Raw genomic sequence first — 8,519 nt, forward strand, 5'->3', positions numbered from 1 at the left:
CCAATGACCACTGAAAAAGCCCCCCCCCCCCCCCCCCCCGGTGATAGAGTCATGAATTTGTTGTCCACAGTTGTAACCCTCTTTAAATTGAAGTGGCTAATTGGCATCTCACATAATTTCTGTACAGTTACTAGAGGAACACAATAACCACACAAGATTGAAATGAAAACAGAACTTTTTATTTACAAAGGAGGGGGGGGAGCTTTAACTGCGAGAAGGAGGGGGGGACCTTTAACTGCGAGAAGGAGGGGGGGACCTTTAACTGCGAGAAGGAGGGGGGGCAGTTACTGGGACGGGTGGCCCCTGCGAGCGCCCCTCTGGGGGCGGACCTGCCCACGCTGGGCAGACCACGTTGGGGCAGCCTGCACGCTGAGGTGCCCACGAGTAGGAGCACGAGTAGGAGCACGAGTAGAAGCACGAGTAGGAGCACAAGTAGGAGCACGGTCTTCAGGGTCAGGGTCAGGAGCATGAGCAGGGTCAGGGTCAGGAGCATGAGCATGAGCAGGAGCAGGAGCAGGAGCAGGAGCAGGAGCAGGAGCAGGAGCAGGAGCAGGAGCAGGAGCAGGGAGAGGAGCAGGAGCTGGGAGAGGAGCAGGGATAGGAGGGGGCATGGGCTGTGCTCCCGGAGGGATGGCGGGGGCATGCGGTCCGGCCATGCCATAGTGGATGGCATGTATTAAATGTGCCGTCAGGGTGCCCATTGTGGCACGCATCTCGCGGCATTCCTCCAGGAACGCAGCCCATCCCTCCTGCCGCCACTCCTGGTCCCCCTGCACACGCTCCGCAATGGAGGTCTGGATCCCCTCCACCGCGGTGACATGACGCCGAAGCAGCTGGTCCCGGTGTCGGAGCCTGGTCCTCCGGGCTTGGGCAGCTGGGGGTGCCGCTGCTGCTGGAGTCGCTGGTCTGGTGCTGGGTCCCGCTGCAGGGAAGAGAAGAAAGGACGGGTCAGTCAGGCAGGCCATCCACTGTCCCCACACTTCCATGCCCTCCACCCCAGAGCCCCAGGTGACCGCACAGTTGTGGCTTGGGCCCACTCAGTTCCCCTCCTGCTCCCGGGGGGTGTTGTATGTTGGCAAGAAGGACCACCCCTGGGAGTAGGGTCCTCCCTGCAGTATTGTAAGCACCGGTCTGTATCCTGGCTCCGTGCAGGGCAGGAGGGTGCTTGTGCTGCGTTCACCTGTGGAACTCCCTGCCGGTGGACACTGTGAAAAGCTTAGGGCTAATCACTGGTGTTTGACAGGGAGCGAGATGCATCCCCACGCAGTGCCTGGGAGCACACCTGTCAGTGGCGGTCTGGGCTCTCAGATCCCATTGCGTGCGATATCTCCTGGTCAGAACCAGAAAGGGTGACTGGGTGGGGGGATGTCCCATCCTTGCAGCAAAACTCAGGGGCCCATCTCCCTCCCACTATCCCTCCCGCAAGCCTGGTAGCCCAGGGACAGGTGTGGCCGCAGTGGGGACTTCCCTCGGGGAACCTGCCAAGGCACTGGGAGCAGGTCCACGGTCACAGGACTGTGACGCTGCACTTATCCCAGGAGCAGCTGGCTGTGCCTCACAGCCAGGCCTGGGACAGTGTGCCATTCCCTGTGCTGCACCCCTTGGTGGAGCAGCAGACTCTGGGCTGAGTCCCTCGGGCCCTGGCCGGTTCCAGCCGGCATCCACCCTTCCCCCTGATCCCGCTGAAATGTGTGTGAGAAGCACGGTCCCAGCCGTGCCCGCAGCTGCCTGCCACGGCCACCTGCCGCTCAGTCACCAGGCTGCACGTGGTTGCACGTGCTGCTAACTGCCGCATGCTATGCAGCGTGCAGCTCACGTGGCCTGAGTGACATGCTCTCCCCTTCCCCCCTCCGGACACTTGGGTCTCGCTCCCCCCCGCCCTCCGCCCCCCGCCCTTTGGGAGTGTAACCTTCAAAGACTCACCAGTGGGTTCCTCCCCGGCCACAGAGGAGCTGCTGGAGGGGGCCTGCTGGGTGGCAACGCTGGCCTCCTCTCCCGAAGCGCCGCCGCTGTCGTCTTCCTCCTCCGGTTCGGTGGGACGAATGATCGGGGGGTGCTGGCAGGTGTCAACGGGGACAGCTGGGCCTTGCGGGGCTGGCTCGCCCAAAAATGAGTTCAGCCGCTCAAAATAGGGGCAGGCATCAGGCCCTGCTCCCCTCCCCTCCGTGGCCCGCACGTACCCCAGCCGCAACTCCTTAACCTTCGAGCGGACCTGCTCGCAGTTGCGGCTGGGGTGCCCTTGCTGGGCGAGGTTCCGGGCCATCCGGGTGTACAGCTCAGCATTCCGGCGGCGGGACTGGAGGTCATGGAGACCCTCCTCCTCCTCCCACAGGTCCAGGAGGGCCTCCAGCTCCCTGGGGGTCCAGGATGGGGCCCTGCGCTTCCGGCCCCTGGGGGCTTCCTCCTCTGCCCCGGGTGACGGTGGCTGACCACCTCGAGCTGCCATGCCTCCGCTGAGGTGGCTGGGCAGCACACTTGCCACGTCGCAGAGCTGGGAAGGGAGGTCTCTGAGGGCCTCCTGCCACGTGCGGCCAGTAGCGTGCTGGCTCTTTAAGCCCTCGGGTAATGCGGAAGTCCGTGGCTTCTACGGGGTCTCCCGCCGTCCAAACCGCTTTTTTACGTTTCTTCTGCTTTTCCGGAAAAGCTGTCTACACTGGCCCTTTTCCGGAAAAGCTTTTCCGGAAAAAGGACTTATGCCCGAGCGGGAGCATCGTACGGTTTCCGGAATAGCGGCTGATTTTGTACAGTACAGCATCGTTGCTTTTCCGGAAATTCAAGGGCCAGTGTAGACAGCTCGCGGCTTATTCCGGAAAAGCGGCTGATTCTCCGGAATAAGTGGCCCAGTGTAGACAGTAAATCTTCTGCAGCTTTTAGGGAAAATTAGCTCAGGAGTTACCTCTACATTGACAGTAGCACACTTGAAGGTCTCTTTTATGGGGTCCATCAAAGTTCAAATTCACAGATGATACTAAATATGGAGGAGTTGAAGGTATGAGTTGTGACAGAGAAATAATAAAGAGGGGCACAGAGAAATTAGAAACCTGAGCAGAACAAGACTGATTTCAGAGAACTGCAAACTAGCGCACCTAGAGAGGGGGTCAATATAACTGACATAATGAGAGGGAGAAAAGTGGGAAACAACAAGTGACCTGGAGTGACAGTGAAAAAAAAAGTCAGCCATCTGGGTTGGGTTTGTTACATACAGGAATCTTGTCATAAAGCAGGAAGACAACAGTTTCTCATTGTTCATCTGAGGTGTGACTGCTTCTGGCTTATTTCACTTTTTTGGCACCACATTCCCCAGAAAAGATCAACAGCTTGGAAGTAATTCAGGAGAAAATTTTAAAAAGTGCAGGGAGGCCAGCAGAACTGACTTTTAAATAGAGACCTGCAACCTCTATGGGATCTGACCTCATGCATCAGGGTGAGGTTGGGTGGGTGTAGGGGAGCCTGCCTTGACAATAAATGGCCACGTCTCCCTTTAACACGTGCGGATCTCTAACAAGCAAAACCCAGGCCTGTCTCAAGTCTGGTGCACATAAGCATGCAGGCAAGGTCATGGGAGAAGCTGTGAGAGGAAGGAATGTTTTGCATAACAATGCAGATGAAGCATGGTACGTGAGACCATGTCAAGAACACATGGCAAGCAATCTTGTACAGGTACTTCTGTTTCTGATAACCACAAATTACAGATGCAGCCATACAACTGTCAACTATGCACATAGCAGCAACATCCTGAGTGACAGGATGTACTCCAGATAGGGTATTGGGCATGTTCCATATCCTACACAATACGTAATCAATTGGTAAATATTATTAGAACAACCAAGTCTCGCTTTGCTATAAAATGGGCTTAGTAAGAACAATCAGTGGGAGGGAATGAGCAGGATTGACCCACAGGTACTGCTCGATGTAACTAGAAGTAAATAGGCCCTTCACACCGGTGATGCAGTGCATGGTGTTCCAATGCATGGGAAGAAAAGGAACCCTGACCTCCTGCCTGCTACTGTAGGTAGCATACGGGTGAAGTGTAAGTGAACTAGTCTTTATTATTGTAGTATAGTAGCTCTTTTATTAATTGCTTTTGCATTGCTTTGCACTATATTCTTGCTTTAGAATGTATGGCATTTAAGGTTTAAATTGTGTAGTAATTGTTTTTAAGGCTTGTAAAACTTAAACAACTGTAATAACTGCTTAAAGCTTGCAATAAATAAGAAAGTGGTTAAGTATCCCTGGAGTGTCCTGGTTTCTCTTGGATCTAAAATGAATTGTATCACATCACAGTGGGAAAACAACTGGACTCCCCTGGGCTCAGATCAGGTCAGCTCTCCTCCACAGAGTCAGCACAACCGTGACTGCCTACTCCAGCCAGCCACCACCTCCTTGCTGCATAGCATGCACTGTGGAGTGAGGATGCTTAGGAGTCAGTGTTTCTTACCCTGCAGCACGTACATTGCACAGCAGGGGGCAGTATCAGAGACATAAAATTTAGACTTTAACATCAGGAAAAATGCCCCAGCTATAAGACATCTATCAGGTTATTACATCGTCTTCATTGGAAAGTGGTGGAAACCCAGTCACTAGGAGCTTTTAAAATTGGTTTGGCCCAAAAAAATGAAAAAGGCACTGCTGGGAAATTGGATGATCCAACAAGCCTTTCACATCTGTCTCCTGTGAGTCTATAACTCTGAATTCAGGCAGCTGAAGGTGTGAACTGCCTGCTAAGGTCATAAAGCACTTTGGAATGTTCAAAGCCAATGGTTGGCTACACATTCCAGTGGTTGTGCTTTTAAAGGATGCTGCTGCAAACTGCTATTATTACTGCTCTAGTGGGGAGAGGCTCTGCCTCTTTCCATTCATTTTTAAATGTAAGGAGGATTTTTAATTGAAAATCATAATTGATAACTTATGAATACAAGCGCCCCACACTATTCAAGCAAGCCAGAAATGAACTGCTTGTCTTGGCTTCCTGGTACTTGAAACTAAAATGCCTTCTGTGTTGACCCTTAATAGAGAAATGGACTTTGCTGGATGCAAGTATTAATAAAAGAAAAAGGGGTTTGGATTATTTAAGAACCCTTCAGAGCTATATCCCAATCATATGTCATTATAATTAAGAAGTGTTGTCTTGGGTTTAGAGCAGAGAGTCAGTTCACATGGGTTTTATTCACCATTCTTCTACTAACTCACTATGTGGTGTTGAGCAAGTTATTTAATTCCCCATGACACAGCCCATCAGTAAATGGGGATGTTTATCACTCTCCCAAAGGTGCTGTAAAACCTAATTCATGAGTAAGTAGGTAAGTGCTTTGAGGTTTTTGGATGAAGATGCTAAAGGAGGACAAAATACTGCTATAAGAGATTATAGATACCCCTACAGTGCACTTTTATAATCTACAGCCCATGTACTCCAGTGTGTACAAAAGGACAGTGCTCCTCTGCGTGTCTCTTTATTATATCATCCTGATCTGTAACAGAATTTTGCATGATGAGTTTTGCATGAAGACAGAAGGGTAAATACTGATTACACTGAAGGTGGGCTGAGCCAAGTTCTGTATTGAATTACTTCCATGAAGTCAAACAGAATTTGGAGTGGAAACATGGAAAACAGATGTGATTTGATGAAACTGCCCTACCTCATCCTGCTGAAGTTTTTCTAGCAGAACAGTCACAACGACAGCCAGTTTGGTCTCAGCTATCTTGACAATCTGAAGGGCAATAGAGGCCTTATCTTGATCGTCCATATGGTCCAGGAGGAAAACAACCTCGCTGTAAACAGCTGAAATTAAAGGAAAGGATTCTGCTGGTTATCATTGATGTTGGGATTCAGGGCTTGTGTCTTTAATTCACTATCTAGTAAAGACTCTGTAGGAGACCAGACATGGTGATAAGTGGACCTGGGAATCATGCAAATCCTTTTCTTCCCTCATGGTGACCATGTCTGTTTGCAGAGCTATTGTGGGGGGACGGATTATAATAAGGAAAAGCTGCTCATTTTAAATAAGATCCCCACATAAAATAATCTTTTCCACCTTTACTATTAATTTAGGCATTTTGATAGCACACAGAATAATTTATAGCCAAGATTTTTAAAACTGGGTGCCTAAACTAAAACTCCTAAATCCATATTAACACGCCTACATCCTGATTCAACAAATTAATCACATGCCTAACTCAATGCCAACAAATAAATCTAAAGTTAAACACATGCTGAAGTGTTTTGCTTAGTCAGGGTGTCATTTCCAAAAGTGCTGAGCACCCAGAATTACCTATGGATGGTGCAAAGAACTTCTAGGGGTTCAGTATCTCTTGAAAATCAAGCCACTTTTTAAAGACCCCACTGTATGAATTTAGAAGTCAAACTTTATGCACTCTGTTTTGAAAAAAGGCTTCAGTTTTATCTTATGGTAATTTAAATACTTGCAGAGAAGACACATGGAATAGGTATTTGTCCAGTTGCCTCTAGAGACCCTAAAAGATTTTCCCCCAATGCACAACATAAGAACATAAGAACGGCCGTACTGGGTCAGACAAAAGGTCCATCTAGCCCAGTATCCTGTCTGCCGACAGTGGCCAGCACCAGGTGCCCCAGAGGGGGTGGACAGAAGACAATTATCAAGCGATTTATCTCCTGCCATCCCTCTCCAGCCTCTGACAAACACAGGCCAAGGACACCATTTTATCCCCTGGCTAATAGCCTTTTATGGACCTAACCTCCATGAAATTATCTAGCTAGGTGTTTTCCATGGGTAGGGTGATTGCCCCATACCTTTATGTGAAGCCTCAGAGATTAAGTCTTGGTAAGTCTTGCTCACATAGTCAGGATCAGTGTTACCTGTAAACTGAGCACTTGGGTGGCAGACATGTGTTTCTAATGGTTGTACACATCCGTACATGCCTCAATGCACATAAAATGTATTCTACACGTAGAATTGGAGAGAACATTGGTCAGGATGCAATTGATCTCCAGATTTGAGGGTGGGGAGGAATTTTCCCTGGGTCAGACTAGCAGGGATTATTGTTTGGGAGGTTGGGAATTTGTCTTCTTCGGGAGTATGGGGCACTGATCAACCACCAGGATCATCAGGGCATTTCTGACCTAATCATTTCTCTACCATTGCAAAGGCCTCAGGCATTGGTAGCATTTCAGTTTCTCCTATCCTCTGTCTGCAGCACACAGCATCTTGGTCTCCTAGGCCTTGGGCACATCTACACAGCAGGGCTAAAGCAGAAATAAGCTACACAACTTGAGCTATCAATTGTGCAGCTTAAGTTGAAATAGTTTATTTTGGCTTTTGGCGCTGTCTACACAGCAGGAAGTCGGGGAAAGAGCACTCTTCCTCCTACTTCCCTTACTCCCCATAAAATGCGGGTTATAGGAGTCGGAGAAAGAAGTCCTCCAGCTTGACATTATTTGACATTATGTTGAAATAATGGCTTGCTGTGTAGATGCGGACTATGTTATTTTGCAATAACATCAGTTATTCCAAATTAACACTGCTGTGTTGACATACCCTTCAAGAGTGACAATTTTTAGTCCAAGACAAGTTTTGGTTTCAGCATAGGGTTGCTAGGTGAAACGTAATGGTTTTGTGACATACAGAAGATTAAAGTACATGATCTAATGACCTACCAGCCTTAAACTCGATGAAACTGTGAAATAGTTGATGTATTAATAAAATCAGGATTTTATCTCCCATGTGTCTCTCAGCAGAAATTCTCCTGGAGACTTAATATTTAACAAGAAATCTGAAATGCCATATATATCTGTCTCCATTGTAACAGCATTCCAAGGCATGGAGGAGGAATTGATCAGAATTTACCCTTCCCATGAAAGATTGCTCAAGATTAGGCGATTACCCATCCTTACCCTTCGATTCCAACACCCAGATGCAGATGGAATCAGAACTGTAACTTACATTGCCCATACAGTTGCAATAGTAATGGTGAAGGATTAAGAGCACTAGTGTTGCTAAGAAACGCTTTGTTATCCTCCATTTAATATGCTAGCTATCCACTTAATATCTTAAGTAGACAGCAGGTACATCTAGACTGCAGAGTTTTTCCAGGATACCAGAGATATCCCAGAAAAGCTCTGCCACGTCCAAGGAATGCGTCTGCTTTTCCAAAAAAATATTGGAAAAGCAGACATGTTTTTTCAGCATCTCAGTAAACCTCGTTCTACGAGGAAGAAGGGATGTTCTGAAAGAGGCTTTTTTTCTGACATTTGGCCCAGTGTAGACGGGCCAACTGTCAGAAAAAAAGCCTCTTTCAAAAGAAAAGTGATAGAACTTTGTAGTCTAGACACAGTCAGCTAGAAGAGAAGTCCTTCTGTGTTTTCTCTTCTAAATTCTCCCATCTCTGATGCTTTGCACCACTAGATTTTGGCTCCAAGGATGCAGAAGTCATAAAATAAGGACCCATATTAACAACATAAAACAACTGGAGAAAGGAAAGAAGACCTTCCCCATAACATCCAATAGTGACACAGGTTGTCAGGAAAGTTTCCAGGTTCAGAG

The sequence above is a fragment of the Pelodiscus sinensis genome, chromosome 28, assembly GCF_052426305.1.
Source record: "Pelodiscus sinensis isolate ZL-2025 chromosome 28, ASM5242630v1, whole genome shotgun sequence".
Lineage (NCBI taxonomy): Eukaryota > Metazoa > Chordata > Testudines > Trionychidae > Pelodiscus > Pelodiscus sinensis.